A 24,152-nucleotide genomic window follows, 5' to 3' on the forward strand; every position below is an offset into this window, starting at 1 on the left:
AACGTTAGCAGTTCCGAAGGCACGAATTTTCCTAGCTGATTTGACAATTACAAATATTAAAACATATTTTTCTTTTCTTTTAAAACAACACACTTTAGGAATGCTCCAAAGAAACTCAAATCCGACATTGCCCACTCTAATCACAGCAATAAACTTTGAGATATTACCCGTGACGGTACATCTTCGATATTTTACGGTGTATTCATGTCCGTCATAAATAAATGAACGTTGGAGCCGTATTACGCAAACTGATGACGCAACAACAAATCGATGCGGTCAATGTCGTGGGTCCGTTTATATATGCATATAATACAAACCAGCCAGCTTTGCTCGGCTTTTTTTTTTATAACGCCATCTTGTTGTGTCTTTAAAGCAGTAAAAATAGTATTATTATTCGCCAATAGATGTCGAGTCATTAAGTTGATTACCGATAAAGTTGATTATTGAAAACACGAATAAAACAACGTTTTCTGAAAATAAATCGTAGCTAGATCGATTTATCGCCCCCCAAATTCCCTGTATACTAAATTTTATGAAAATCGTTGGAGCCGTTTCCGAGATTCAGATTATATATAATAATATATATATACAAGAATTGCTCGTTTAAAGGTATAATAAGATACACAATGATACATTCCGAGGTGGAAATCTCAATAGTATTATTGCCACTAGGAATACGACTCTACCGCACAATTCAGTGTGCTTAGTGCGAGTTTTGTATGGTGTTGGAAAAGCGCCCTTAGCGACAAACGTAGGGGCGCTGTTCCAATTCCATACAAATTTGAGTTAACTTTTACGCGATCGAGAAGTTAAGAAACTCGCACTAAGCACACTGACCGGAACGCAGGGTTGTCAAGCAGCAGAAAAATGTGATGTTCAAGCGTTAATTTAGGAATGTAGGGCAATAAGTGATCGTGGCCGAAAGCATAAGACGACCGGTGCATTTGTATTGAACGATGCGACTGTGCCGGTGTTCGAATTCAGAGGCTGAATTTCCTAATGAAATACGTACTTAAAAATGTTCACGAATGACTTCCACAATGGAATAATATCGTGTAATAAAAATCAATCGCGCAAAAGACATAATTTGCATAATTACTGTCGGTAAGGCATCTTGTGAGTCCGCGCGGGTAGTTACCACCACCCTTCTTATTGCTGCCGTGAAGCAGTAGTGCATTTCGGTTCGTAGGGGCGTCAGACGTTATCCTGTTAACACTGAGGCCTTGAAGGTCATGTCTCAAAAGGGGCAGCTTCATTTACGTGTTTGATGCTTATGAGTTCCGGTGACCACTTTACGCCAGATTGGCCGAGAGCTCGTCCATCCATCTAATAAAAGAAAAGTTCGATTTTAAAACGGTAGATGCGATTAATAAAATGGCTACCTATTACAACAAAATGACAATTTACAAAACAATACTGAAGCCTGTATGGACATATGGCATACAAGTATGGGGCACTGCCAGTCACAGTAATATAGAAATACTAGAGCGTTTTCAGAGCAAAACAATGAGAACCATGTTCAACATTCCACCATACATAAGCAACAAATATGTAAATCTTGATTTGAATCTGAGAACAGTGAAGGAAGAAATTGAAACATACAGCAAGAATTACCAAACACGACTTGACCAACACATTAATCAGCTGGCTGCAGAGCTGCAGGGGGAGGGCAGCCTAAGATACTCTCGCCTGAAAAGGAGTAGTATACCAGACCTAGCAAAAAGATTTGCAGATATAAGATGAGAATGGTACCACTGGGGACACAACTCAGCTGACTCAACTTTTCCTGATGAAAATCTGACAACAGATTAGATTATTGTTTTTCAAGAAACAGATTGCTAAGAAGCAGGATAGAAAAAAAAAAAAAAAAAAAACCTATTACAACTCCGACTACACTTTCACACTTTAACATTGTGCTTTATATTTGTATTTGTTTATGTTTTTGGAAGTACATGTATGTATGGGTTCATTTTGTATGCATTGTATATATAGTAAACGGAATGATGTTGTATCTATATACATTGCGATAATCTTACCAATGGTATATCAAACCACAATTTAAAAAAATTACGAAACTAGCTTCCTGGTATATATCAGGATAATCATGTATGACATGATTACTCACAAAGTAATAAAATCAATGAAATTTCTTTATGTTACTCATTCGTGGCGTTGATTTTTGATTCATCAAACGTGCGAGTGTGAGATATATGTTTCGTACCTACTCGAGCACGTTAATAAATCGGTGACGAATCTTTTTGTCAGCTATCTGCTTTGTTTCACAATCAATTCATCCGTACAACACACTCTTGAAAAGGACAATGACCTTTGTGGCACGTTTATTTATCGTGATTAGACACGAAATACGTTACTTAGTAAGGTGATTAAGTAAGCATTACTTTGGGTAATAAGATTATCAGTTTTGAACCTTGAATTTACATAAACGATTGTGGTAGGGGCAAAATTTAAATAAGGCTGACTTTTTTAATTTTTTTATTTATTGCTTAGATGGGTAGACGAGCTCACAGCCCACCTGGTGTTAAGTGGTTACTGGAGCCCATAGACATCTACAACGCATGCGCCACCCATCTTGAGATATATAAGTTCTAAGGTCTCAAGTATAGTTACAACGGCTGTCCCACCCTTCAAACCGAAACTCATTACTGCTTCACGGCAGAAATGGGGAGGGTGGTGGTAACTACCCGCGCGGACTCACAAGAGGTCCTACCACCAACGTTCGTAAAGAAGATTATTTTTTATACAATTTCGGAGTTTCGTTTATTGATATAATTTTAGAAACTAATTCACTCAAGTTGGTGTTCTTTGACGATCTTTCGGAACTCATTTGGATCGCAAGCGCGTCTGTGCCCGCTTGTAATCCCGATAATAATATAATGTCGTATAATAATATAATGACGAGAGAATAAATCGTAAAAGTAGTTTTATTTAATAACTTTACATTTCTATTTTAGAGAATGCAATCTAATTTTCATTAACTTAACGACTGTCAGGAATGCCATTGTGACGTTCAATTGTTTTTTGATAGCATAATTTTTTTGGTAGATTCATTTTTTCCTTAATCACTCAGAATCGACTCCTCACAAACATTAACGTCTAATTAGAAAACAGTATAATTTTGATAAACATATGAAAGCAAAACGCTCATCCAGTTTTTATCTACATATCATTATATCTAAGACATGAGCCGTAATAAACAATAGTTTAAAAAAACTAACAAAATACGCTTTTATAGAAAATCCAACTAAAAAATAGAAAATAAATTTTAATAAATTTGAATTAAAAATAGTGTAAGAAAAAATGATTTTATTGTAAAAAAAGCATGGGTTGCTTTTCAGGATATGAAAATAACCCTTCTACTCATAGCTGTTCATAAAATATGTATTTATAACTACTGATACCATGCACTCCACGATTTATTTTCTATTTTTTTGTTGGATTTTCTATAAAAGCGTATTTTGTTATTTTTTTTAAACTAGGATTTATTTTTCATTTTTTAGTTGGATTTCAATTTTTTCAATATTTTTTTAAATATTTAATTGACATCGGTCCTTAATAAGTAGGTATACCAAATTTCAAGTTTATCCGACGTTTTGAAGGGGGTCAAAATCATGTCCAAAGATTCCGTTACAAACATACATACGTCTGAAGCTAATAAATGCGTATTAAAAATGAGGAGTATCAAGGTTATGCGATTATCATTCTTCTTAGCTTGGCGAGTTTCCAAAGAAAACGTCTACCCTGCTTGATTCATAGCCGTTGTCGGGATGTAATTGTTACGTGGGCCAACATGTATTCCTGGGTCAATTTAGACGTAATTACGTATGAAACTGGCCGTAAAAGAATATATTGCGAAGATCTCGTTTTAATTATTTCATCATAAGCTAACGCGTTTTTTTTTTTAAGCAGTCGTCAAAACGATAATTCGGTGATATACATAATCCTGCATTAGAACTAGCGGGATATTTCTAAAACAACATAAAATACACAAATTTTTATTGTAGCTGTAGCCGTTATAATATTGAAATCCGGTAAAAAACTCGCATGGTGCTATCGACGTTTTCAAGATTTTGCATTTGTACAAGTTTAGAATTGGCGATCGGATCTTCTGCATATATCCGGCACACATACCCGGCGAGGAAGCTCGCCCTACGTGGACTTTTCACGGCACTAACCCAGCATTAACGTTGAGTCTGGACTCAGCGCAGACTTTGCCTACTACTGACAGCTGCACTTCCACGTGCTAATCCCAGCACGACCAACGTCAACTTAAGGTCATTTCTTGAGGGGAGGAACAGCAGCTATCATAGAAAAGAAGAAATCCGGCAAAAATCTAAAACGCCTTAACGACATAGTTTAAAAGAAGCGAATTATAAAAACCACATACATACAGCAACATTTGTTTATCATCCTTTGTATTCTTTTAACCATTTTGACAGAATTGTGATTCTGAGGCTTAATTTTCCAATGTTCAATTTTTTTTCTTTATAACCGGACCTGGAAGTGGTGGCCGACCTCACAGCCTACCTGCCCACACAGCCCTGACCTGCCTGGTTGGTATTAAGTGATTAACGGTTCCCATTGATATTGGTAACGTAAATGCCGCCACCCAACTCGAGATCTGAGTTCTAAGCTTTTAGTTTTTACAGTACAACGGCTGCTCCTCCCTGGAAACCGAAACCTTCTGTTTTCGTGTTGATTTTTTTTTCTTTTCTGAACTTTATAATATAGAATCAGTTACAATTATTTATAAACAGCATAATTGAAAGCGGGTTGTGCCCTGTCACCATCCTCGCCGAACCCGTCGTTTGGGACGAAGGGCTCGATGAGTAAATTAACCCATAGACACAGCCCACTAAGTTTCTCGCCGGATCTTCTCAGTGGGACGCGTTTCCGATCTGGTGGTAGATTCTGCGAAGCACTGCTCTTCCTAGGGCCAGGGTTAGCAATACTCCGCGAGCCAGTGAGACCTACACGTTAGGGCGAAGCTGAAATAGCTTCTCAAGGCTATCATCATCATAGGTAGGCGAAAAAAAAAGAAAAAATGCAGGTTGTGCGTGAACTCGCTGGACCTAGTTAGTAGGAAAGAACTCCGTCTTAGCGACAGGTGATGCGATACTAAAAAAAAACTTACGGAATCATCTCAATTTCTAAAGGCGCTTCATTTATACAATTGCTTCATTAAGGGCACAAGTCACGTTACTAACGAGAAAACAAACAGCTTTTCATTACATTAAGTCACAACTATGGTAAGAGCCGCGATGTTATCACGTGGTACGAATGATTTGTTATTTATTTTCAAAGATTTGTAGTGGCGTATACCGGGAACGTAACATCGAAATCACAGCCTTATATTGAATTAAGTAAGTATTAAATTTGCTTGGAGACTGTGCTGCAGTATCAGCCCGGCGTTTCCTATTAAAGGTAATCCAGTGGCTGGTAATAAGCAGTGGCAGTTTTACTTCTTGTAGTTTGATTGATGGATGGCCTGACTGTCTTAACCAGGTGCGACGGAGTTAGATTTTCTGTAGAAAATGTATGAGGTAATAATAAAACTGTTTTTGCAAGTTTCATTTCTAATATCGACGCATGCATGTTAGAAGACGACGACCATGATTTGCTACATTTTGTTCATTGGCAACATGTGAACTTGGAGACCTCATATACCCACAACTTAATGGAATATACTAATAATGTATACAGATATATATGCAAGTATACAAAATAAAACAAATATAATAAGTATACGCGTGGTAAGGGGCATTGCGAACTCACACGGGTAGGTACGTACCGCAACCCTGGCTATTTCTGCTAGGAACCCTGAATGCGTTTCGGTTCGAAGGGCGGGGAAGCCATTCTATTATAAAACTGAGACTTAGAACTCGTGTCTCAAGGAGGGTGGCGTCATTCACGTTGTTGATGCCTATGGGCTCTAGTAATCACGGTTGATCCGGAGCTAATCCACCCATCTAAGCACCTGTTTTTTTATCTAGCCATCGGAATATATAATTTTTCTTAAAAACCGGTACGGTGTTGGTACATACATTGACCGGTTCATAATATTATGTTCTAACAAAGAGGCAATGGATGCAGACAGCGTACGAGTGGTCACTATCGCGAGCCTTGGAGGAGTCTTATATACAGTAGTGTACGTCTATAGGCCGATGATGACATGAATTAGTAAATTCTAGAAATATTCATTACACATTCGTGTGTTGTAGACATGATTAACACTACTTTTACTGTTTAATCTGCCGTTTTTTAATCATCAGCCTTTATTACTTTACTGTTTAACCATATATTTTTAACGGAACACAAATTCAAATAGCAAATATTTTTCATTGTAAGATTGGCCCACTTTCCTGAAGGCAATATCGTTTTAAATTAGCTTCACGTCAGAACGGTATTTGCTATGTAATAAATTGCTGACTTGGAACGTTTCTGATAGAAAATTTATCTTAGCTATCAATCAGTCGTGCAAGGGACAAAAGGCTTGTTTAGGTTCGTTTATTCCGCAATTGCAGGGCTCTAGTTATATTTATTATCCTCCAATTACAGAAACATAAGGTTGGAGGGACTTTTACCTAAATAGCTTTATACGGGATGAGTTTTTTTTGTATTTTTTGAAAGTTCTATTCTCTTTATTTAAAAGGAAAATTTATCCTACAAACGGTCACATATCTAGGACATGTATGTGCCAATTGATTATTATTAACACCAATTACAATTTGATAGTGGAAACAAGTTTTTACGCGGTGGTTGGACATGCTTCGTTTTAAAATGAAATTATTTATAGAGTTGTTTTAACCATTTGGTGTCAAATATATCAAATAATAATACACAGTAGGTAATTACAAAAAGATTGCGTAGGTATTACAATAATTCCAGTGATCTACAAACACTCTGTGGCGGGTAGCCATCACAGAACACAAGATATTTGACAGATGCCTGAATCTCGCTTACGACATTTTGAAGATAAGCTCGCATATATACAAGTTCCGAACAGCAACATTCGGACCGTCGGTCTACCGAGCAATATCACCCGCTCGGTGGAAGATCTTCCCTTTCGTCGTTGAATCCTTTCCTACAACTCCTTTCATTTGTTTTAAAGCTCAATTAAGGCGTAGATACGAGAGTGCGATCTGAGGACTCGTCCTTACGTAGCTGGAATAGCTTCATGGGTTACCCGAGAATATGTAGAAGAAAAATTGACATGAGGAATTCATCTTCGATGACTTTTCTATCCTTAGCAGCGGCATTTTTATTAAGGCCATTATAGAAAGCCATAGGGGATTCCTTATCTTATTTTCTCGTATGACGTGATAGTTTTTTATTTATTTATTGTTTATTGCCTAGATGGGTGTACGAGCTTACAGCCCACCTGGTCTTAAATGGTTACTGAAGCCCATAGATATCTACAACGGAAATGCGCCACCCACCTTGAGATATAAGTATAGTGTAGACGCATATATTTTCGGAAGTCGCTCGGATATATTTATGACAAGTGCACTAATGTACTAATCTTTTATTAAGCCATTTTGAGTTCTTGGTATAAAGGTCGGTCATTTTTTCAAATAAAATTGAGACTTCAATTTTAGCCCTGTTGTGACTGTAGGAATGTAGGATGAATGTAGAATGTTGTGAATGTAGGACGCAGTCCTACGAGATGGTCGGATCAAATACGATCTTCTCTGGACATCAACTTCCACAATGCCCTTCATGAAGCTAAGGATCGCAGCAGATGGAGGGAAATCGTCCAGGAGAAACTGACGCAGCGGGGGAGTCACGACCCTCAGTAATGAGGAAAACGACGCGAGGAGGAGGCGGTGACTCTTACAGACTAATATTCATTAGAAAATTATTGGATCCGAACAGCTTAGCTTTCAGATTATTACTTGACATAGAATTAGGAAAGTAGGTCGTGAGTCTGCGTCACTATAGCGCCTTATATTCTACACCTCGACACAGTTTCCGGTCATCTATAAAGTATTTTACAATAAAAACTGTGACTATACATACTCGTATCCGTGTCATACGTGATAAACATGTCAATATAATTTACTAGGTGCGAATAGAGTGATTAAAATTATTAGCTATTTGGTGCCTTGCCCTTTATCTGACCAGGTCAGGGCGGCTCCTTATGTATCCAAGCTGTAAGTTGGTGTAGCTCAGGGTTAGAACGAGCGGTCTGTGGGATAAGTTCGGTGATTCATTGCCAAATAAGGTTAGGTACTATTGGGAGGTTTAAGTTAGAGAGAAGAGGATACTACAACTACGTGAGGGGTATAAGGTAGGTCGCGGTGACTCTCGCACCAGATTAATAATCTTACATTCTCTGTTACAGTACCAGGCAATAATTGTTGCACATCGATATTTAGAAAGAGACAGTCGTCTAATTTTGTTTTTGTTGTAAAGCGTTACCTGTGTGCGACGAAACACTAACGATCCGGTATCCATGGAGATTAATTGTCAATTAGGTAATGTGCGACAGGTATAACGATCTACGAAGCAAAAATTTACCGTCTCTTTCCCACGGCCGATGTGCAATATTTATCGCCGGGTACTGTATGTTGTTATAGATTCATCGCGTAGATCTTGCAATGCTCATCTTTGTTTAAGTTCGCTTGCTGAAAGAAACATCTAATGAAAGTCTATAATTTAAATAATTTCGAAAAAAAAATTAGTGAAATACGATATTATGGATTTATTTGGCATTTAATTACTATAGGATAAATACTCTATCAGTCAATTAGTCCGGTTTGATTCAGGTTTGGTTATAGCTTTAATAATATTGTGTGAAACTATCTGAAGATGCAATCTTATTTTAAAGTGAAATCATGAAATAACATGCGATTGACGAGCAATTGGCGAGCAAATAGAATAGAAAAAAACACTTAGTTGTAAAATAAAAATCATACAAATTAGTATTTTTACGACAGGAAATACTCTTTGCTTTTAACTAGTGATGAACGTAAACAATCATAAAAAAATCGATAAAGTCGCGGAGGCGTCACTAAAATTTAAAGGTTCATTACATTATTTTGGCACAAAACGTAAATTGGAACTCGTTCTAAAACGAAAATGTTTACGCGAAATGTCTTCACGCAATATTTAATGTTATCTCAAAGTTCAATGTATGTATTTGTGTTCGCCAAAGATCTGTAATAAATTAGGTGTGCTTACCAATATTGCGTTCACAGATCAATATCGCTTGTATCAGACTTCAATAATTCACTAGAAATTTATTGAATATAAATCTTGAGAAATTCTATTTGGTATCACGCTACTACCGTTATCCGATTAGTTTAGCTTATTTAGAAACATTTAATTGGCCGAAAATGTTTAACCTTTACAAGATATATGAAAATTCAATTTGTTCTATGCATAATAAAAGATTTTTCGTTGCGATAACAAAGCTCGCATATTGTTTGACTGCGAGGTAGGAAATTTCGTCATTGCCGACTCTATTCGAGCTGAAATAGAATACGGGGTTCAATTAGTTCTTATTAAACGACTGGCTGGTAAATTGTTCCACAAATTGAGGTGAGATAAACAACTTTATTCGGAGCAATCATTCGAGTTGGGTTAAGCGTAAACATAGCTAGGGACAAGTCGATTATGTTGCCAATAATTTGTTTCGGGATGGCTACAAACGACAACACTATAATTGAAATTTCCAAATTGTTTTCGTGTTTATCATGGTCGACCTACAGTGATTTATTACTCTAATTGGAAAATATTGTAGCGCGTTAATTAAAAAAATGTTAAATAAAAAATGTTGTGATAATTGTGTAAAAATGATGTTAATTGATGTATACGTGTAAAAATATGTTTTATAGCCTTTTTTTTATTGCTTTGATGGGTGGACGAGCTCACAGCCCACCTGATGTTAAGTGGTTACTGGAGCCCATAGACATCTATAACGTAAATGCGCCACCCACCTTGAGATATAAGTTGTAAGGTCTCAGTATAGTTACAACGGCTGCCCCACCTTTCAAACCGAAACGCATTACTGCTTCACGGCAGAAATAGGCAGGGCGGTGGTACCTACCCGCGCGGACTCACAACAGGTCCTACCACCAGTAAAAGCCTGAAAATATAACTGAAAATATAACTCCTTATCTGTGTTTTTAAGTAACTTTTACACGAATTCGTGTAAGGTCTGTTTGGATTTACTTAGGAGTCGACTATAAATTATATGAAATTTGTAATTCAAAAATTGTTTAACATAAAAAGGGCTGAATGAGTTTTTTTTTCCTACTTATTCTAGTAACTTCGAAGGGTTATTCTAGATTCACCGAGCTAGTAGGTGAGCTCACGGGGCTCAAACCGGGAGTGCTGCTAGCACTGGTTCTAGCAAGAGCAGTGTTTCGCAAAATCTACCAACGGATCGGAAACGCGACCCACTGAGAAGCTCCCGCGAGAAACTCAATGGACTGTAAAACTCAGTGGGCTTAAAATATCTCGTGGACCTGTATGGTAAGTAAAGTAAGCAGTAATGCGTTATGGCTTGAAGATTGGGCCTAGATTGGAGTCGTTTATATAAATAACAAATATGTATTAAAAAGTAAATGAATAATATGACCCAACAACATATGTAACGATTAAGTTATAAAAATCGTACCGACTAAGATCATACCTTCCATAATTAACTAAAGATTATTTGAATCATAGAAAACCGTTCGCCACAGACGTGCTTTTTTCGGAAAGCTTAAAACATTTCAAATTACATTACAATCGACATAAAAACCTACCAAACCTAACGGTGTACATGAAAATCCGTTTCAACCTGCTAATGTTTTTTAGCGACAGTTAGATCGAAGCGTTTATAAATAATCTATAAAAAGTGCCTACCTAACAAAAACCATTACAAATACAGTTAAAGATACAGTAGCAATTATCCGAAGCGTCTAACGGTTTATTTGCACTTATACTGAGATATTTTGATACGACGTTGACTTTGACGTTTTCAATAAAACACTGGTCACAGTACGAATCTTTTCTGCAGCACAATCTCAAATTCCAACAACACTCACTTTTGTATTGCCAAGTATCGTATTGTAGAAAGAAACTATAAATATACCAGCTGGTCCGGCAAACGTTGTTTTGCCATATAAATTTCTATTTTTTTTTTTTTTTTTTCCTACCTAAGCTGCTATAGCCCTAGCGGCTATGTCAGCGTAACCCTAACTTTAGTAGGTGAGCTCACGGGGCTCAAACCTGACGATGTTGCTAACACGAACCCTAGCAAGAGCCGTGCTTCGCAGAATCTACCACCGGATCGGAAACGCGACCCACTGAGAAGATCCGGCGAGAAACTCAGTGGGCTGTGTCTGAGAGTTAATTTGCTCGTCGAGCCCTTCGTCGCAAGCGACGGTGACCGGTGCCTGAAGTACCTAAAAGCACCGTTAGTGGATCGGGAGGATCCGAGATGACGTGTTTTGGGCGACGTCGACTGCTTTCCATTCTGTCCGCAGGATCGGGAATGTAGTTACCGGCGGCCACGATGAGAGGGTTCTCGTGTCGTGCCGCTTTATCGAAGTGGCGCATGGACGCCGACTGCAGATACTTACTGATGGACTCTAAGTCCAGGTCGTCATGGAGGTCGACATTCCTGACGAACCACGGGGCTCCGACGGCTATCCTGCAAAAACGGGATTGAATTATTTGGAAGGATTTTAAGTGTATGCGGGCCGCGTGAGCGAACACTACACTTGCATAGGTCATGACGGGGCGTATGCAAGTTTTGTAGAGTGTCACCTTATTTCTAAGGGACATATTTTTACTTCGCCTACATATCATCGGGTAGAGACGTCCTAGAATGAAGGCGGCACGGTCGCGTACCGTCTTGATGTGGGGGCGGAATGTCATCCTACTGTCGAGGGTGACGCCTAAATATTTGACCTTCGGGGCCCACGGTATGGGCTGGTCGAATATCGTGATTGGGCGAACGGCGGGGGCGGGGGTATTGACGCGCCTAGTCGGGAGGGGGATGCTCAGCGTGGTGTTCGGAGGGCGACCCCTTTTGAAGAGCACCGCTGTGCTTTTCGTGGGGTTGATGTCGATGCGCCACTTCCGGAACCACTGTCCCATGGTGGTAGCTGCGGTCTGAAGTCGTCGATGAAGCAACGCCTTCTTCCTACACGAGTAGTAGATGGCGGTGTCATCGGCGAAGAGCGCCAGATGGGTCTCCGGAGACCGGGGTATATCGTTGATATACAAACTAAATAGTAACGGGGAGAGGGCGGAGCCTTGCGGGACTCCGGCTGTGACGTGACGGGGCCGGGAACGCGTTCCCTCGACTCGATATCGGAACGAACGGTTCGACAAGTAGTCTCGTATGATGAGTAAATTTCTAGGAGAGATAAATAACCTATATACCGACTGCAACGCCATCTGCCGGGCTGATTTGTGAATCTAAACCATCCAAGGTGCCACCCAAATGCATACAAAAAAAAACATTCAAATCGGTCCAGCCGTTTAGAAGGAGTTCCGTGACAAACACACGCACAGAAGAAAATAAGATATCATTTTGGGCTACAAAGGCAAAAGAGTACCGAGAATAAAGGTGAACGTAATGCGCATTTAATGAGGTCCCTTAAACCTACATCAGGGTCGCAAGTCCACTGACATTTTTCAGTTCCTCTCTCGGCAAACTCGACAGACCCGGCAAACGCTCGGCGAATCCATGGCTCCCTAAAATATTCGTTGCATATTGCGAATTATGCGATATTATACGATACGTGGTCACAATTTCTCGAGCTATTTATACGGTTTCCTTTTCATCACTACATAGCATAAAACAAAGTCGCTTTCTCTGTACCTATATCTGTCTGTCCCTATGTATGCTTAAATATTTAAAACTACGCAACGGATTTTGTTGCGGTTTTTTTAAATAGATAGATTGATTGAAGAGGAAGGTTTATATGTATAAAACACTGATTAAATAGTCGAGAAATCAATAATAAATTACAGTTTCCGAAGCGAAGCGAGGGCGGGTCGCCAGTTCTTCATAAGCGCCTCGCTCAATACTATGCGTCGTGATGAACTGGCCCATGCGTTTTTGGACGTTCTTTCGAAATACCACCACCTTTGGAGTCAGTGTCAGTGGTCAGTGTCAGTTTGTAAGTGGAGCAGTGAAGCGCGATAGTGATTTTCGTGTCAATTTGATCAGAACTATCAACGATCCTCTTCGGGTTCCGACCCATAGATTTCTCTATGAGTTTTTCCTAATTTTGTTTTCTAAATCTTACAACGTAGGTACCTACAATATTAGAATACTATCTGGAGGCAAACATACAATTTATGCGTTTAATTGATACATTCTCAAACAAGTCATCCTTAGCACAGTTTTATGATATGAAATATTTATCTAGGCCGCACTCACGTTGAAAATCTACAATTACAATATTCGAGTCGTAAACATATAATCTACATAAAAATACACATTGATATTTCGAACGACGAACAAAAACTATCATCACACGGCATTAAAGGCACAACAAGTCTTCAATTTCGACACAATGGTAAAAGTTCATTGACACGCACCACCATGATTCATGATATCTATCACCATCGCCATTTATCTCGCTGGTAGGAAGAGATCGCCAATAAAAAACTTAATGAATTCTAATGATGTTTTTGGTTAAGTGCCCTTAAGTTTTTATCGATGTTTTTGTTATGCTATTTCAAGGTTCGTTTCGTGTATTGAACACAGTGTCCTTTGGTTAGGCGAGTATTTTTTTCCTTAACTAATATTAAAAAAAAAAACTTATACATTTAAAAACAAGTAAAATATATCATTCAAGCTCATAATACTAATGGATCTTTTAGTTAAGTCGTGCGTGACTTGTAGTAACATTAAACAATTGTCAAAAGTTTATCTACTCTAGATTTAACCTTAAAACTATTAATGTATGTTCTATATTTCTTTCAGAGCTGGTTAAATTTTACCCATTATAAAAACAATTTACGAATTCTGAATCAGATACCTCAGATACAATCTCTGGCAAACATAGTGTCCTATTTTATGATGTTACAACATACTATTTTAAAATATGTTACTGCGTTATTTGTATTTTAAACTAGCTGTCCTCGCGACTTCGTCCGCGTGGAATTTAACAAAAAATTACTTTATATATAACAACAATTTAAGATTTTTTGTAGAATAGAAGAAGCTTATATTACTCCTTATTATATCAGCTATCAGCCAGTGAAAGTCCCGTATAATTCGGTCCAACCGTTCCAGAGACTAGCCGGAACAAACAGACAGACAAAAATTGTAAAAAAATATATTTTGTCCCGTAAGTATATGCATGTAGTAAAAAGCGGTTATTTTAATATTAGAAAAAGACACTTCAATTTTATTTATACGTATAGATTTTGTTACAGCAAAAGTTGGCTTTACGTTCCATCCGTGTGTAACCGATTACAACAGACAAAAATACGGTCATGACGTGTGATATACATACAACAACTTGAATTTTTATGGCTTTCATAGTTCTGTCGGTACTAATTTGTATTTTAAAAACAACAACATATACGCTCATACAACACACACCTAATGCGGCTGGCGATCGTATTTTTCTGCTCAAAAACTCCGAGAATGTTCTTTCGTGCTTCGGCGATGCCCCTTTCCCGGCAACCACTGAAGCAGGTGGGGTGCTTAGACCACACACTCTTCTAAAGAGGTTCTAAAGTTCTAAAAAACCGCGCATTTTAAAATTCACGAACGAATAGACTCCTAATTGCAATAAGCGATAAATTAATTTATTTTTCGTGGCTTGACTTCACGTTCTAAACTGAAATTACATAAAAAAATGATATTACAAAAAAAAGACCTCATTAAAACCATTTAGGCTTTAAAATCGATTATTTTTCAGAATTTTCGGTCCTGTAGTTGGAGACACACTTTTTACTCTGGAAACGTATATCTCACTATTGACTTCAGTAGCAAATTCGCTTGACAGCTTTCATATCAACTTTAAAACTATCCAAGAATAACCTAATTATGCGAAGCTATTTTTATTTCTCTTTTTACATTTTTGGCATTCCCGATCCTGCGGACAGAATGGAAAGCAGTCGACGTCGCCCAAAACACGTCATCTCGGATCCTCCCGATCCACTAACGGTGCTTTTAGGTACTTCAAGCACCGGTCACCGTTCTCGTCGAACCCGTCGCTTGCGACGAAGGGCTCGATGAGTAAATTAACTCTCAGACACAGCCCACTGAGTTTCTCGCCGGATCTTCTCAGTGGGTCGCGTTTCCGATCCGGTGGTAGATTCTACGAAGCACGACTCTTGCTAGGGTTCGTATTAGCAACGTCATCAGGTTTGAGCCCCGTGAGCTCACCTACTAGCCACGATTACGCTGAAATAGCCCCTAGGGCTATCAGCTTAGGCAGGGAAGAAAAAAAAAACATTTTTGGAGTGTCACCTCTATTTTTATCTTGCTCTGTTTTCAATTCCACAGTGGTTTATAGAAAAGTTCGTGAACTTCAGTCGAAATACGGGGGGTGTTTCTTACACTAAGCAACACTAAGAAAGCTTATTCTAAAATTTGTCTCTTTTTTAAGAGCAATCGATCGTGACGAGAACCCACGAGAGGCAACTGTTTCTGTTTAGCTTGGCTTAGTAATTAATGATCGTTTCTGCATTGGGAATAGTTCCGCTACACCCTGTATTGTTGCAGAATGGTCTCTAATTAAGATGTAATTATGTAAAGCATATGTGAAATTGAAGATCAAGAAAGTGTACCTCTTATATACATATCGACGGGTAAGAGCCTATTTGGTTAAAACGACATTTCTGCATCTTTACTGCAGAACCACTTAAAGCTTCAGATTTGAAAAAAATATCATGACAAAAAAACTTGTTCAGCTATTTGAAGGGAGTAAACATAATTGATGTTCAATTAAAAATATCGAATTGTTGATGCTATAATCAAATAAAAAAAAGAAGAATTGCTGTTCGTTAGTCTCGCTAAAACCCGAGAACGGCTGGACCGATTTGGCTAATTTTGGTCTTGAATTATTCGTGGAAGTCCAGAGAAGGTTTAAAAGGTAGATAAATATGAAAAGGCTCGGAATTATATAAAAACAAACAATTTTGTTTTTCCTTTGATGCGTCCCCCGTCGGACGGATTCCTTTTGTTTGTTCTAAGTTTATTTTATACAAAAGTTTAGGTATTTTATTTATTGATTGAGGCACTACGAAGTTTGTTGGGTCAGCTAATATCAACGTACATTTAATTGCAAAGATAAATGTCGCGTATTGAGGGAAATGTCGCTTAAACCAAACAGCCTTTCAACCGTCGATATTTGTCACAAATATTCTTCCTAGGTATTAGAGACATACCGCACTCGCATGTTAAAAGGATTAGTCAAGTAACAACGTGACCAACAGATTAGTGACAGCCATATGGGTCTATAAGAATGTCCGCTAAGAATGTCCGCTGATGTTTGATTGACAGCTACCACGACAGGACCTAGGGAAATGTTTAATAATAACCCCACCTTTATTTTCTAAAGATGTATTCATTTTTAATTCTTATTTCTTGAATATAAAAAAAGTAAAACCTCTTCAGTTTGTTTTCAGTAAACAACAATTAAGTAATTATTTCGTTGAGTTATTTCTTAAAGAGTCTTATTGAGAGTAAGATTTCTTTATCCGTTCATCGGTGCGTTTCTTCACTTTGAAATCACAATGGCTACACTAATTTCGTTCTGATTTTTCTTGGCGTATTATGTGGGTAAGCTTCGAAACTCTTACAATGCGTGTAAAATTCGCGAGCACACATTCTTCTGTAATAAAATACGTATGAAAGTAAGAACAAAAATTTACTAATTCACGTTTTCCCACTGTATAACAATAGCTATACAATGATATAGATGCGTTCATCGACAGTGCGTTTCCAGAGGTCTTTTTTGCCACACACCATCCGACTATGGAATGAGCTCCCCTCCACGGTGTTTCCCGAGCGCTATGACATGTCCTTCTTTAGAAGAGGCTTGTGGAGAGTATTAATCGGTAGGCGGCGGCTTGGCTTTGCCCCTGGCATTGCTGAAGTCCATGGGCGCCGGTAACCACTCAGCATCAGGTGGGCCGTATGCTCGTCTGCCTACAAGGGCAATAAAAACAAAATATTTCATTCTATATTTCGAAATTGATCAACACACACGACTAGAGCCTGCAATTTAGGGAACAATTACATTAACAACACACTACGACACCTGCAAGCGTGTCCCTAACAGTTGTCATTAAAACAAATGACAACCACAGAGGTATTTCCGCGTAAATCCAATAACAACAGAGTTCATTTTTCAATGGCCCTACAACAGGTTATTTCGACGGTTACAAATAATACGAAAGTGCAATTGAATCTTCACTTTAAAGTCACTGCCTTAAAACGTATTTTCCGATGACAATATGAACGCTTGTAATTTTGTGCATTGTGAGGACAGGTGACAATAGAAGAATGATGATGTCTGACCGCCGCGCCGCCGGGGGATGTTGCAACCGCATGTGAAAACAGTTAAAAACTTTTTAATGGCCCTACTTACAATTGTCCGGTAAATTACAATCTGTCGTTACTGTTTTCGATAAATTAATGATTGTAATGTGAGATTCTGTGGAATTTAATTCCATGAGAAGTGTATATGTTCAAATGCGAGTATTTGTTAGCCGACTTGAAAAAAGGAGGAGGTTCTCAATTCTACTGTATGTATTTTTTTTTTACGTTTGTTACCTCATAACTTTTGACTGGGTGAATCGATTTTGATGATTCTTTTTTTATTAGAAAGCCAACGCTATCCGTGTGGTCACATTTTAATTTAGTTCAGTTCTAATAATGGTATCCATGAGAAAACCATTTAAGTCTTAAATTTGCATTAAGTACGTGCGCGAAAAATAGATGAATAACTCAATATCACGACAACCGATTTCGATGATAATTGTTTTTAGTGTGTATTAATTTGTTTTGGAATATCTTTTTTTTTCTATTTGAAGTCGGTTTTTGTTAAAGCATGTCGATTTACAATTTTTTTGTTAAGGTATGAAGATAGGATTAAAGATGGAAAGCGGCAGATGCGCATTTAAGTTAAGTATATTCCTTCTAAAATAAATATATGTGAATACAACACCCATGATTAAGTGAAGTTAAGAAAATGTTTTTTGTGTATTGTGTTTTTTTTTATTGCTTTGATGGGTGGACGATCTCACAACCCACCTGATGTTAAGTGGTTACTGGAATCCATAGACATCTACAACGTAAACGCGCCACTCATCTTGAGATACAAGTTCTAAGGTCTCAGTATAGTTGCAACGGCTGCCCCACCCTTCAAACCGAAACGCATTACTGCTTCACGGCAGAAATAGGCAGGGCGGTGGTACCCACCCGCGCGGACTCACAAGAGGTCCTACCACCAGTAATTACACGATGTTATTCCTTCACCGTGGAAGTCAATCGTGAACATTTGTTGAGTACGTATTTCATTAGAAAAATTGGTATCCGCCTGAGATTCGAACATCGGTGCATCGCTCAACACAAATGCACCGGACGTCTTATCCATTAGGCCACGACGACTTCACATAAACTTCACATGAAACCCGAAAACTAAATTGTTTCGAAAGAAATCGTTCAATTTAATTATTCTATTATGATCCTGAATTCTGAACTTTAACCAGTTTTAGTTCCGCTGATCTCAAAACGTCTATTACGATTAACAATTACGTCGATGTATCAAATAATAATTACATAACATTACTTCTCTATTAACACCGCGTGAAGCAAAACCAGTGCCAGAGGGCCTACTACTAATCGTCTTTTCAAAACAATATGGTCTAAATTTCAGTGAACCGAAACGAATTATTACAATCTCTATCCAGCACGGCTTAAAGTTGATTCTCGATCGTCAGAATTCGACATCCGACTTATTGGTTATGCGTCAAAGGAATAAGGTCGACGAGGATATCGCGTTTGACAAGTTGGAAATATCCATTAGGTAGAAAGTAGTGCGTGGACAGTGGCTCGACGGCTTCTTGACGGGCCTTTAAACTATACGATATTATTAGTTTTAGCATCATAGAAACATGGAAAATAGAAGTATGTTTGACCGGAGTTTATTTATAGTATCACATTTCTGGCTTGCCTACAAAATTAACTTTGAATAACGAATATTCTCGTAAAAGAACGACTACCGGAGATCAGTAGCTGATCAATTTAAATATTCGTAAGATACAGCCTGACATCTTTAATGCTTTTTAGCCCTAGTTTATAAGCGTGACGTCATATTTGGTTTTTTTATTGCTCAGGTGAGTGCACGAGCTCACGTCCCACATGATGTAAAGTGTTTACTGGAGCCCATAGACATCTACAACGTATATGCCGCCACCTACCTCTATCTCGGTTTAAAATTTCAAAACAATCTCAAAATTGATCGAACAAAAAAAGGAAGTAAGAAAACCACCAAGGATAAAATTTAAACATATAAAAAGCAATCATTTAGTCTTAGCACGAATTTTATTTTAATACTTTGATACGGCTAGGCGGCTTCACGCATTCAAAGAATTTATTATTTAAAAAAACTGAGTTCGTTGCCCTAGCCACGTGGTGTCCGTGTAAACAAACAGTAACATACATAAATTATTATGAGAATTTTGAAATTGAAGGGTTAAATATAGAGCAGACGGGACGACGCGATGTCTTCGGTAAATATCCCGATTTGTTGTGTGACAGAGAATTGATTGGTGCACTAATTTATCGTAGGTTTTATTGCGTTATGTTGTCATTCGCTGTTCGGACTGCTCAGTCATGCAACCGTTGACATATTGGTATTAAAAAATAGGCAATGACCTTTTTGGCGGGAACGCGAGGAGCGAAGTTGTGTGTGTATTGTTTGAATTTGTTAACTTAGTGTTTCTTAACGTATAAATGTGTAATAATATTGATTTATTAACTGTTTAGCATCTGTAAAGGTTCACAAATATGCGAAAATGTTTCATAGCAGCTGGACGTAGATTCTGGGGCTCTCGAAGAGTCCACTGAAAAAATCTCGGGGTCATTTTACTGAGCCTTTATCTCATTTCGTTTTATTTAATTTCATCCCAATTGCTTAAAGTCTCAAATTAATCAAACTCATGACATTTCGCTTCTTATCATTTTTTGGCATCTGGCAACAAACCAATTGCCATACTTAAAAAGCATATTCATATTTCTAAATTTGTAATATCGAACGCAAATTGTTTGTGTTTGAAAAGACTGGAATATTCTTTTATCGATACCAATATCCCAAAAACATTACGAATAGATGAGAATTATTAAATGTACCGAATGTTCTTAGAAGCGAATACAAATTTGAATCTAACGAAAACTTTTCGAAAACGATCGCTCGATCAAAACGATTTGTTATGAAACGGACAGATCACAGCCAATATTCGCAAAATAACAATGATTTCATTTGTTTTAGGTCGGTTCTGTGATCTCAGAACGTGGCGCCACAAAAAAAAACGGCTAATGTTTAAATAAAAACATTTGTTCTTTTTGTTTGTTTACACGCCAATTACCGAGGCTCCAGTACACTTTAGACGTCTGCTGATGATCGAATGAACGTTGCATTTAGCTTCTAATATTTTAAAATGGTATCCGATTTATATCATCACTCTTAGAACGTAAAGTATTTCTGCAGAATTAGTCATGAGTTTCAGCTTGAACATTGGGAGAGCTGATTTTCAAACTGATTGAGATTTAGACTTGTCATAAGTCAATGGGCTCCGGCAACTACTTAACCTTCACTAGGCCAGGATAACTATCCAACTTCAGTAATAAAAGTACACTGCTGTGGAAATGTTTATGGAAATAGGTATATTTTTTGCTACTCCTTTTAATAAGGACAGAACAGCCATTGAAATTGGAACGCAAGGCAGCTTAGCGGCATTATGATACAAGATGCCTGTGCCCACAATACGACTAACCAGTTAAAACAGAAATAAAAAAATCTGATTCTGATCTAATCGGCTTTTCACGTTATTTAAATGCTATTATCACCTTCATCTCACTTGATGCCGTTGCTGATGCATAGCAGTTTGATTTAAAAAAAAAACATAATTCTTGGTGTTTACCTGAAACAAAAGAAAATGCACAAATTAGAATTTTAATCTATGACACTATAATATTTTGCCAGAATCTGTATATATTTTAATCGATGTTTAAAAAAATTGTGAATTTTTGTTTTTATCCAGAAAACCGGTAGATATAAAAAACAAAAACTCATTTTATTATTGCCCTATCTGAGTTGATGAGCTTGTCTAGTACCATGTGGTTACGGAGCCCATGTATTAAGCGGCAGGAATCGAAAGGATGAATTATTACTTTTTTAGGCCCAAACAACCAGCGCTAGTATGGTTTGAAGTATGTCTTGATAATCTATTTGGAACTGTAAATCTGTCTTTGGCTAAGTGACATATTTTGTCCCATTTAAAAAAAATATAAATTAAACTCCAACCATCTATCGTCTTTGTTATGAGATTCAACACAAATCTGCTTTTTATTGGGTTTCATTGCCTCTCTTTTTTTTATCCTGGCTACATAAGATAATTTTGGCGGGTGAGAATGGCGGGAAAACTAACCTAAAAAATAACTCAACACATTAAAATTAGAATATTAGATAACAATAACATACTACTAAATAAAAACTATTCGTTTGCAAACAAGGCTCGAGAATAGATTTATTATTTTGAAATAGTTTTTATTTAAGCCGTAAGCAGTTATAAATTGGTCGGTTTCCTTTCGCATGTAATCGATTTCCGTTTTGGCTCAATGACATCCTTTATTTTGCAATTTAATTTCACTTTTCGATGTGTCATTCGTATATCGCCACAGTTCAATAAGATAGCAGTTTCAATTTTAAACTTTGTTTAAATGTGCTCTTGGTAATGTTTAATTAAAATATAAATTGTTAATGTTTCATATATGAGTCGACTATTATCAAAGCCGGCAATGTGACTTTTGGAAAATTATTGGTAAATCAGAAAAACGAATTATTGACTTTGTATTCCATTGGCAGTCACAAAACTCTTCGGAACGACATCTTAGATAAATAACAGGATAACTATTAACCTTTATTTAATGCAGGTTTTGAACCGTATTCTTTGAAGAAGACGATTATATTCAAATCAATCTGTATTGACATATCAATAACATTTTTTTGTCCAAATGCACAGATTGCCACCTTTGATAATAGACGACTCATATATAGCAATTTGAAATGAATAACAGATTTTGGATTAATTAATTTTTTATAAAATCCGAACCGAAGTGTGTGCTTTTGCTTTAGAAATTGGAGAAGTTCGTCGAGCATTTATTTACGATTTATTTTCGCATTTATTCACAGTACATTCATAAAGCATTGGAAACATTTTTTCTATAATGCATTTTGAAATACGAAACTAAATCATAAAAGCATTTTCATGGACTGTTAGACTATATGTACAATTAAGGTTTGGGTGTGTAATAAGGTTTTATTACAACCATATAACAAAATACAAAGAATGGAAGATACAAGGCACCGGTGGTGATACGGCGTTTCCACAGGACCAGCGTGGGAACCACCCAGTGTCCGCCTGAGGCTCATACGGCGCCGGAAGTCAGCTACGTGCAACAGGCCTGGCAGACTTGTCTATACCATTTGCAATTCAAATTTTTTTTACAGGTAAAACGAAAAAAGAAACATGATATTTGACAGCAATGGAGGTTTTTTTTTTTTTTTTTTATGTCCTGGTAACTAAGACATTTAATTCATGTCTTATTTTATTTGATATTCTTATTTTTATGAAAAATGATGAAATGAAGTGAAGATGATTAATTTGAGATATTAATCAACTGGGATGAAACCAAATGAAATGAGATGAGATAATATGGGATGAAATATAATCTCAGTAAAATGGTGGTGATTTACTGAGATTTTTTCAGTGGACTTTTTGGAGGATCCCAAGAAGTTACGTCCAGCGGCTTTTTTTCATTTTCTCACATTTGTGCACTTTCACAGATACTAAGCTGTTAATAAATCACCGTTATTACACATTTAAACCTGAAGTAACACTAAATAGACCAAATAAAACAAATCACACAACTTCACTCCTCGCGTTCCCGCCCAAAAGTCTATGTTTGACACCGATGGAGGAAGATTTTGATTGTCATCTTCACTATACCATAGTGTGATAATATAATACATGCAACAGATCTCACATCTCTACTATCAAGGTATTGTGAACGTGAATCTTATTAGGGCTGAGTTGGCTTCAACGATGTGAGTGAGCGTCAAAGTTAATATTCGCTCATCTTGTTTTGTGGTTGGTAACCAGGTGTAACCCTACCGAGATGCCGAAGTCGATTCCCGCTCATAGTAATATTGAAGTTATTCGTTAAGTTCACGGAGTTAAAAATTGAGAGTGGGACAATCTCAAACACAACCATTTTTTCGGATTAATTTCGTGTTATATTTTTTGTTATTCTATAAATTACAATACAAACAGACCTCAACATGCTATTTGTTCGTTTAATGTAAAATAAAGGGTGAAGGTCAAGGAATAATAGAAAAATAGACGGTATCTTAAACCACATTGTGAATAACACGTAAGTCGCCAGCAATTACGAAAATTCATTAATAAACAATAATGTACCAATGTAATGTACCAATAAAGATTCTTTATGTATTTCGTTTGCACCAACGGTCACGGAAGTGCATATCTGTTCATCTGGAAGCCGTATACGAAGTGAATTCATTAGTCGTTTGTAATGTGTAAGTGTGTGTGTGTGTGTGCATAAGTAGAACGGAAACGTGCAAGACGCCTTTGCAAAGATTTGCTACAATGTCTACTACATAAAGTCACTAATGTACGTCCGACGTGTATATCGATAATTCAGGTCTAATAGCGAAACTAATTGACTTTAAATACCTACTAAAAAAAATTTTTGGAGTTTACTCCTTTAGAATCGATTTACATATATAGGCCCGGGGTATGAAAATTATGGGGACCAAAATCGTACTAGCATGTCACACGAAATGCGTTATGCGCCTGATTGGCTCCTGATTGCGTGATGCGTGCGCGCGCCAATCAGGAGCCAACGCGCGGCCGCG

At 37.4% G+C, this 24,152-nt stretch overlaps 1 protein-coding gene and 1 long non-coding RNA gene across 14 annotated transcripts in view; both read right to left on the bottom strand.

Moving 5' to 3' along the window:
• LOC101741553 (rho GTPase-activating protein 21) overlaps window positions 1-24,152 on the bottom strand; it is a 453,498-nt gene that overhangs the window by 162,659 nt on the left and 266,687 nt on the right. The window lies entirely within an intron of this gene.
• LOC134199554 (uncharacterized) overlaps window positions 16,534-24,152 on the bottom strand; it is a 32,726-nt gene continuing 25,107 nt past the window's right edge. Inside the window, exons 2-3 of the long non-coding RNA XR_009974099.1 lie at window positions 21,062-21,135; window positions 16,534-16,820 (exon numbers count right to left, since the gene is read on the bottom strand). This is a non-coding gene — a long non-coding RNA (uncharacterized LOC134199554). The remainder of the gene's footprint in view (window positions 16,821-21,061; window positions 21,136-24,152) is intronic.

Source organism: Bombyx mori, chromosome 10 (genome assembly GCF_030269925.1).
Source record: "Bombyx mori chromosome 10, ASM3026992v2".
NCBI classification, from domain to species: Eukaryota; Metazoa; Arthropoda; class Insecta; order Lepidoptera; family Bombycidae; genus Bombyx; species Bombyx mori.